Genomic DNA, 8,221 nt, shown 5'->3' on the forward strand with positions numbered 1-8,221 from the left:
TGGTCAATAAATATTCATCTGGGCATGAGGTTAGTAGTTATTTTCTTCTTCTGATTAATTTCACTCAAGAACAAATGTGGAATGAAAGTTAAAATTACTCTGCTAAGGGGAGGGATACACACAAACCCACACAGGGAAGGACAGTAGTATGGTAGTAGGTTATATACACATTTGGACTAAGCTGCTAACTATACAAAGAAAGAGGCAATTAAATAACCATTTTTAAATAAAGCAAAAACTTTAAAAAAGAGATCAGGAACCATGTTATGATGAAGATCACACTAGTGTTTGATTCCATCTCTCTGTGTGTGATCACATTTTAATTAGTTTTGAGACTGAAGTTTCTGCTTTTAGATGATTCATTTCACAATCAAAATCTATAAACCAGTCCCCAAGTGCACCCAATGCTGTTTAAGGAGAACAAAATTAAGGGGCAGCAATATGTATATAATCAGAAGCTGCCTTAAACTTTTACAAAGAGCTAATTCAAGTTTTCACGCTTTTAATTTCATTTAAAACATGAAAACTTTCTTCTTTTTATTTTTGTGCCTCAACTGATTTATTAGGGATTTTGACAAAAAAGAAAATACTTGACCAAATAGGTTAGTACTGGGAAGAATGCAATAAAAACTTGGCTCTGTCATTCAGTATAGTGTCTGTTACTATATGGCATTCATTTGATAGTGTGGCTTATGATGAGAATGGTTATTAGGTTTACTACAAAATCATTCTTAACAGTAAGCTGTGCTATACTTAGTCACTCAGTTGTGTCTGACTCTTTGTGACCCCATAGACTGTAGCCCACCAGACTCCTCTGTCCATCAAACTCTCCAGGCAAGAATCCTGGAGTAGGTTGCCTTGTTCTCCTCCTCTTAACAATATAATATATGCTCAATTTTTGGTTATTTGAAATGGGCTACTTTTGCTGCTTGGAGAACACAAAAGCAACTTCCAGGTGGTGATGCATGAATTAATGAGTTGAAGAACATACAGAGTGATCTTGAGGAGAAGGAAAAAAATGTATTTGAGTTAAAGTTAAGTGTCTGTTCAGAAGATATGGGAGAGGCTTCAGCAAGGACACTTCTATATTCTTTTTTTTTAATTTAATTTTATTTTTAATTTTACAATATTGTATTGGTTTGGCCATATATCGAAATGAATCCACCACAGGTATACATGTGTTCCCCATCCCGAACCCTCCTCTCTCCTCCCTCCCCGTACCATCCCTCTGGGTCGTCCCAGTGCACCAGCCCCAAGCATCCAGTATTGTGCATCAAACCTGGACTGGCGACTCGTTTCGTATATGATATTATACATGTTTCAATGCCATTCTTCCAAATCATCCCACCCTCTCCCTCTCCCACAGAGTTCAAAAGACTGTTCTATACATCAGTGTCTCTTTTGCTGTCTTGCACACAGGGTTATTGTTACCATCATTCTAAATTCCATATATATGCATTAGTATACTGTATTGGTGTTTTTCTTTCTGGCTTACTTCACTCTGTATAATAGGCTCCAGTTTCATCCACCTCATTAGAACTGATTCAAATGTATTATTTTATTTTGTATGTGGATTAGAAGAGAAAGAATGTAACATAGATACTGGATTTGCAAAATAATAATAATAATAATCTAAAGTGAAATATGTGGGCCTTGACCAGTAGTTTTTAATTCCTCAACCCAAATGTGATACAACTGCTTAATAATTTCGAACATTCATTCATTTTTTTGAACTAATTTAACTATTGCATCATTTTTCAGTATTTACTATGCTCTAGCTGCTAAGTCGCTTCAGTCGTGTCCGACTCTGTGCGACCCCAGAGATGGCAGCCCACCAGGCTCCCCCGCCCCTGGGATTCTCCAGGCAAGAACACTGGAGTGGGTTGCCATTTCCTTCTGCAATGCATGAAAGTGAAAAGTCAAAGTGAAGTCGCTCAGTCATGTCCGACTCCTAGCGACCCCATGGACTGCAGCCCACCAGGCTCCTCCGTCCATGGGATTTTCCAGGCAAGAGTACTGGAGTGGGGTGCCATTGCCTTCTCCAATTACCCTATGGGTTATTTTTTCTATATGCTAACCACTAAACCTCATTCTTATTACTACTATTTCCTGTAAAATTTGGACAATGAAATATTGGCACCTAATGTAAGTTTAAACATACTATACCTGTGACAAATGGCCAGAAAAAACTATACTCTGCTGACTGAGTTCATCCTTTGGGATTAGCGGACACACAGGAGCAGCAGGTTGTCCTCTTTTTCTTTTTTTGTGTGATTTACACAATGACAGTTTTGGGAAATGTTGGGATGATCCTCTTAATCAGAGCTGATTCCCGACTTCACACACCCATGCACTTCTCCCTGGCTAACCTGTCCTTTGTAGATGTTTGTTATTAATCCACCATCACCCAAAAGATGCTGGTAGATTTATTATCAGAGAAGAAGTCCATCTCCTAATCTGTCTGCTTTCTGCAGATGTACTTCTTTATAGCCTTGGCCACAACTGAATGCATCCTTTTTGGGTTAATAGCCCATGACCACTATGGGGCCATATGCAACCCTCTCTTTTACTCCTTGATCATGTCCAGGATGGTCTGCCTGAAAATGGCAGCAGGGGCTTTTAGAGCAGGACTGTTGAACTCTGTAATTCACACAGGTTATGTGAGCAGCTTGTCATTCTGCAGTTCCAATGTCATCCATCACTTCTGTGACAGTCCCCCACTTTTCAAACTCTCTTGTTCTGACATATGCCTATATGAAAGTATCATGTCCATTTTTGCTGGTGTGAATATGGTCGGAACTCTGCTTATGATCCTCACCTTCTACATTCTCTTCTCCATCTACCGTATGCATACAGGGGAGGGAAGGCACAAAGCATTCTCCACGTGTGCATCTCACCTGACAGCCATCATCCTGTTCTATTCCACCTCCATCTATACTTATCTGAGACCTTCCTCCAGCTACTCCTTGACTCAGGACAAAGTAGCTTCTGTGTTCTACACAGTGGTGATCCCCATGTTGAATCCTCTGATCTACAGTCTCCAGAACAGGGAAGTAAAGAAGGGTTTATGGAATGTAATTACTAGGAAGAGTCCTTTCACCTCTGGAATTATTTGGTGAATTTTCTGCATTAAATAGAGTACTTTAAATAAAATAGAGCAATTTAATTTCAAATTAAATTGAAATTTGGAAAGCTGAATTCAAGTTAGTTTTTCATTAGAATATGTAAGAAACGAGTTGCCAGTCCAGGTTCAATGCACAATACTGGATGCTTGGGGCTAGTGCACTGGGACCACCCAGAGGGATGGTATGGGGAGGGAGGAGGGAGGAGGGTTCAGGATGGGGAACACATGTATACCTGTGGCGGATTCATTTTGATATTTGGCAAAACTAATACAATTATGTAAAGTTTAAAAATAACATAAAATTAGAAAAAAATAAAAAAATATATATTAAAAAAAAAAAAAAAGAATATTTTCTAATTAATCAAGTCCATTCATTTTCACATACACGTATCCAATTAGATATAAGTGAAATTACCAAAGTTTTATATAAAACTATGGAAGTGTCATCGAATCATTCTATTTTTCTTTTAGGTTCTCAGAAATAGGGATAATTTGTAAAGAAATTTGGGTTATGAAAATAAGCAATTCAGTATTTAGAGTCGAAAGTGACAATATCACATGAAACTGACCATGCCGTGTATTTGCAATTGTCAATTTATTTTTTCATGATGCATGTTTTTTTCACAATTTATAGTCTGTGAGAGCGTGTTATATACAACATATATCAAACTTTTTAAACATTAAAATAGATTCCAGTTTTATTTATGGAATTATTTCCTGCAGAGTTGCTTAAGTATAAATTCAGGAATATCCTTTCAATTGCAGAAGTAAACATACCAACTATCATTTCCTTTATCCCTGGAAAAACACACATATCTGTTAAGGAAAAAAAAATATAAATTGGTGTAAAAGAGTGCTATCTATAAAAGCAGCTCTCTGATTTGAATGCACACATTTATGATAGTTTTTCTTCTATTCTTTATTTTCTTCTCAAAAGTTTCCTATCCTTCTCTCACTTACTCTCTTCCAAATATTAGTACATAAACACAAAGACACATGTACACATACTCAGATAATCATGTTTCAAAGGACAATAAACAGTATAATGCCAAGAAAGTAAAATACAAATGGCTAAGTACAGAAGAATAAAAATGCCATCATAAAGTAGCTGAATTTATGTGAAAATATGTAAGCTGTGTAGGTTAATGTGCACATAATTTTATTGCAAATAAGTAGTAGTAGTTGCAATGTTAGTTGCTTAGTTTTGTCCAATTCTTTGCCATCCCACACACTGTAGCCCACCAGGCTCCTCTGTTCTTCAGGTGAGAATACTGGAGTTGGTTGCAAATATATAACATTGTAATTAGATAGCTCTATTGCCAATCTTTAGCCTTATAGAAATAATTTTAAAACAAATAAGATTATTGAAATTATGTGGGATATAGGCCAAATGGAAAGTATGACACCAGAAAACAGAAATGTGGTCATTTTTTGCTAAACTGAGATATAATTTACTGCCTTGGATGGGAAATTGATGAGTACTTATGTTAGCGTTCTCTTTAAACTTTGTGATACTAGCCCTTCTACAGAAACATTTCTATGTCAAAAACTGAATTTGTGAATTGGGCTCAAAGCATTAAATCTCCTGAAATTGTATTATCATGTTTGCCTTTGTTATAAAACAAATAAGAAGTAAAAATATAATTTATTAGTCATGGTTGCATTGTGTGTGTCAGTCATTAGGAAAACGGAAAGATGAAAATTGCATACATATTTTTATACATCTGTTTGATTATCATCTATCTCCCTGATGTTTGACTTTAAATTTTCTCCAGTCAATACTGAGGAAGATATGGAAAACAATTCCCAGTCTAAAAAAAAAAAAAAAGAAAATACACTACAAAGAGAGATAAACACTTTCTCTTGGTTCTTATTTAAAGAGCTGAAGTAAATAGTTTGGTTGAGCCATCTTTGTATAACAGGCACTGTGGACTCAATCACCTGTGGCCAGGTGAGTGCATTCACACTTTAGTTCAATGGCTACGTGAAATGTGGGAGATGAGTGTGAAGAATGTTCTTGGATAATTTATGCAGAGGGAGAGCAGAAAAAAAAAAAAAAAAAAAGTAGTACATCTGTGCTAACTTGGTTAAACTCTGACAAAGATAGGAAACTCCTGCATTTCTAAGATCTGAGTGTTCTAAAGCAGAATATTTCCAAAGAGTTGGAGGCTCAGTTCAGATGAGTTCAGTAGCTCAGTAGTGTCCGACTCTTTGCGACCCCATGAATTGCAGCACGCCAGGCCTCCCTGTCCATCACCAACTCCCGGAGTTCACTCGAACTCATGTCCACCAAGTCAGTGATGTCATCCAGCCATTTCATCCTCTGTCGTCCCCTTCTCCTCCTGCCCCCAATCTCTCCCAGCATCAGAGTCTTTTCCAATGAGTCAACTCTTCGCATGAGGTGGCCAAAGTATTGGTGTTTCAGCTTCAGCTTCAGTCCTTCCAATGAACACCCAGGACTGATCTCCTTTAGGATGGACTGGTTGTATCTCCTTGCAGTCCAAGGGACTCTCAAGAGTCTTCTTCAACCTTACAGTTCAAAAGCATCAATTCTTCGGCTCTCAGTTTCTTCACAGTCCAACTCTCACATCCATACATGACTACTGGAAAAACCATAGCCTTGACTAGACGGACCTTTGTTGCAAAGTAATGCCTCTGCTTTTTAATATGTTATCTAGGTTGATCAAGTAGTAAATGTCTTTTAATTTCATGGCTGCAATCACCATCTTCAGTGATTTTGGAGCCCCCCAAAATAAAGTGTGACACTGTTTCCACTGTTTCCCCATCTATTTCCCATGAAGTGATGGGACCAGATGCTATGATCTTAGTTTTCTGAATGTTGAGCTTTAAGACAACTTTTTCACTTTCCTCTTTCACTTTCATCAAGAGGCTTTTTAGTTCCTCTTCACTTTCTGCCATAAGGGTGGTGTCATCTGCATATCTGAGTGACAAACACATACACATCCTAATTTAGGGTGAAGCTTCACTGCAAACAATCATTCAGGGACAGGTGGCTTTGATATTTTCCACTGGTGAGTTTCATGGTTTTTGGCATCGTTTTATGGTTTTGCAATAAAAATAGGGAGGAACAGAATTCTAGGAGGCACCCTTTTGTTACTGAGTCCAAGTTTGCTCTGCTCTCCACACGACAGGCCAATGAATGAATCTGAGAGATAAAGCGTTGAGACAAGGAAAATGACTTTATTCAGAAAGCAGCTGACCCTGAATATTCACTGGAAGGACTGGTGCTGAATCTGAAGCTCCAATACTCAGTCTGATTTGAAAAGACAGCTCATTAGAGAAAACCTTGATGCTGGGAAAGATTGAGGGCAGGAAGAGGAGGGGTGTCAGAGGATGAGAAGTTGGATGGCATCACCGACTCAATGGACATGAGTTGAGTAGACTCAGGGAAACAGTGAAGGACAGAAAAGCCTGCTGTGCTGCAGTCCATGGGGTCACAGAGTCAGACATGATTTGAACAATAATTGTCACATATGGTTGATTGCTTTCTTGAGGCGAGTTTTTTCCATGACATTTTCTTCAACCATTTATTTTGTCCCCTGGTCCTGTTCAAAATAGTCCTCCTTTGATAATTTTTGCTTCACTGAACATGGCCTTGGGTTTCTGTGGTCAAGTCAGGAGGGAGGAGCAGAAAAGTTTAAGGAAGGGAAACCCCTTCCACATCCCAAAAGGGGGCTCTCGTCTAACACTCAGAAATGAATTGTCAGAGGAGACACAGTCGCTGAAAAAGCAAGAGACTTTATTGGGAAGGGACGCCCAGGCAGAAGCCAGGGTGGTGAGGGAGCCCAGGAGGATTGCCCTGCCTTGCAACTCACAGGCTAGGGCTCTATGTTGATGGAATTGGTTTCCAGGCTGTCTTTGGCTGATCATTCTGCTTCAGGGTCCTTTCTGGTGGTGCATGCACTGGTCAACCAAGGTGAGTGTCAACAAGAAGGCTTCTGGGAGGTGGTAGGACATGTGGGGTCTCCTTTTGACCTTTCCCAGATTCTTCCAGTTGATGGTGTCTTGTTAGTTCCTGACCAGGACTTCCCATGGTAAAATAATTCATCCAAATATGTACTAAGGTTTCTAGACAGGGTGGGCAGTTTCAGTCAGTGTGTTTCCCCTAACAGAAACAGTGAAAATTCCATGCACAAGAATCAGCAACAAAGATTGCACATTAACAAAGAATGCAAATTTTAGTTCTCAGCAATGACAGGAGAACACAGAGGGGAAAAACACAAAACAAAGAACAGAATCACTCGTCAAACAGTTTTAATTTTGAGGGTCCTATTACACAACCATCAAGATAAAAGAGAAAAAATGTTACATATTACTGTACTCGGGAATTAGACTTCAGAGTTAAAAGGTTGTGATACAATGCAGTGTACATTAATTTTTTATTGTTGCATAACACATTATCAAAATTTTAGTTTAAACACAGACACACACACACACACACACACAGATATATATACACAGATACACAGTAATTATTCCTGAGTTCTGTAAGCCAGGAGTTTTATGAAGGAGTTGCATACTGTTCTGTGTAGGGTCTCACAAGATTGCTATCAGGATATTATCCAGGGTTGTAAACTCAGCTAAGGATTAATTGGAGAAAGGCCCAGTTTTGTTGGCATAATTCAATTGCTTGAAATTGTCAGACTGAAGGCATCACTTCTGGCTAGATACTGGCCACAGGCTCTCTGTTCCTTGCTGCATGGTCCTCATCATAAGCAACAACTAATATGATAGTTTGCTTCTTTAAGGCAGCGTGGGCAATAAAGCCTCCTACCGAGATGGATGTTACAGGCTTCTGTAATGGATTCTTATCTACGTGATCATAGGCATCCTACCATACTTCCCTGCCTGGACTAGTAGCAGGAGACATGGCAAACTACAGTCAGTTGGAAGGCATTGACCAAAAGTATGGCTATCAGTAGGTAGGGACCACAGAACCCACCTTAAGAGTCTGTCCATCATGGAAGGAAATTCACAATGTTAATCATATGACCATGCTGCTTTTATGTCTGGAGACAATTTCCTGATCAAAGTATGGATAAATAGAACTGAAAGAATAGCACACATGTATCACTG

At 38.7% G+C, this 8,221-nt stretch overlaps 1 pseudogene; it reads left to right on the forward strand.

The window, feature by feature from the left end:
* Positions 1-2,175: 2,175 nt before the first annotated feature.
* On the forward strand, positions 2,176-3,119 carry LOC102284634 (olfactory receptor 5F1-like; annotated as a pseudogene).
* Positions 3,120-8,221: the final 5,102 nt, after the last annotated feature.

Source organism: Bos mutus, chromosome 19 (assembly GCF_027580195.1).
Source record: "Bos mutus isolate GX-2022 chromosome 19, NWIPB_WYAK_1.1, whole genome shotgun sequence".
Lineage (NCBI taxonomy): Eukaryota > Metazoa > Chordata > Mammalia > Artiodactyla > Bovidae > Bos > Bos mutus.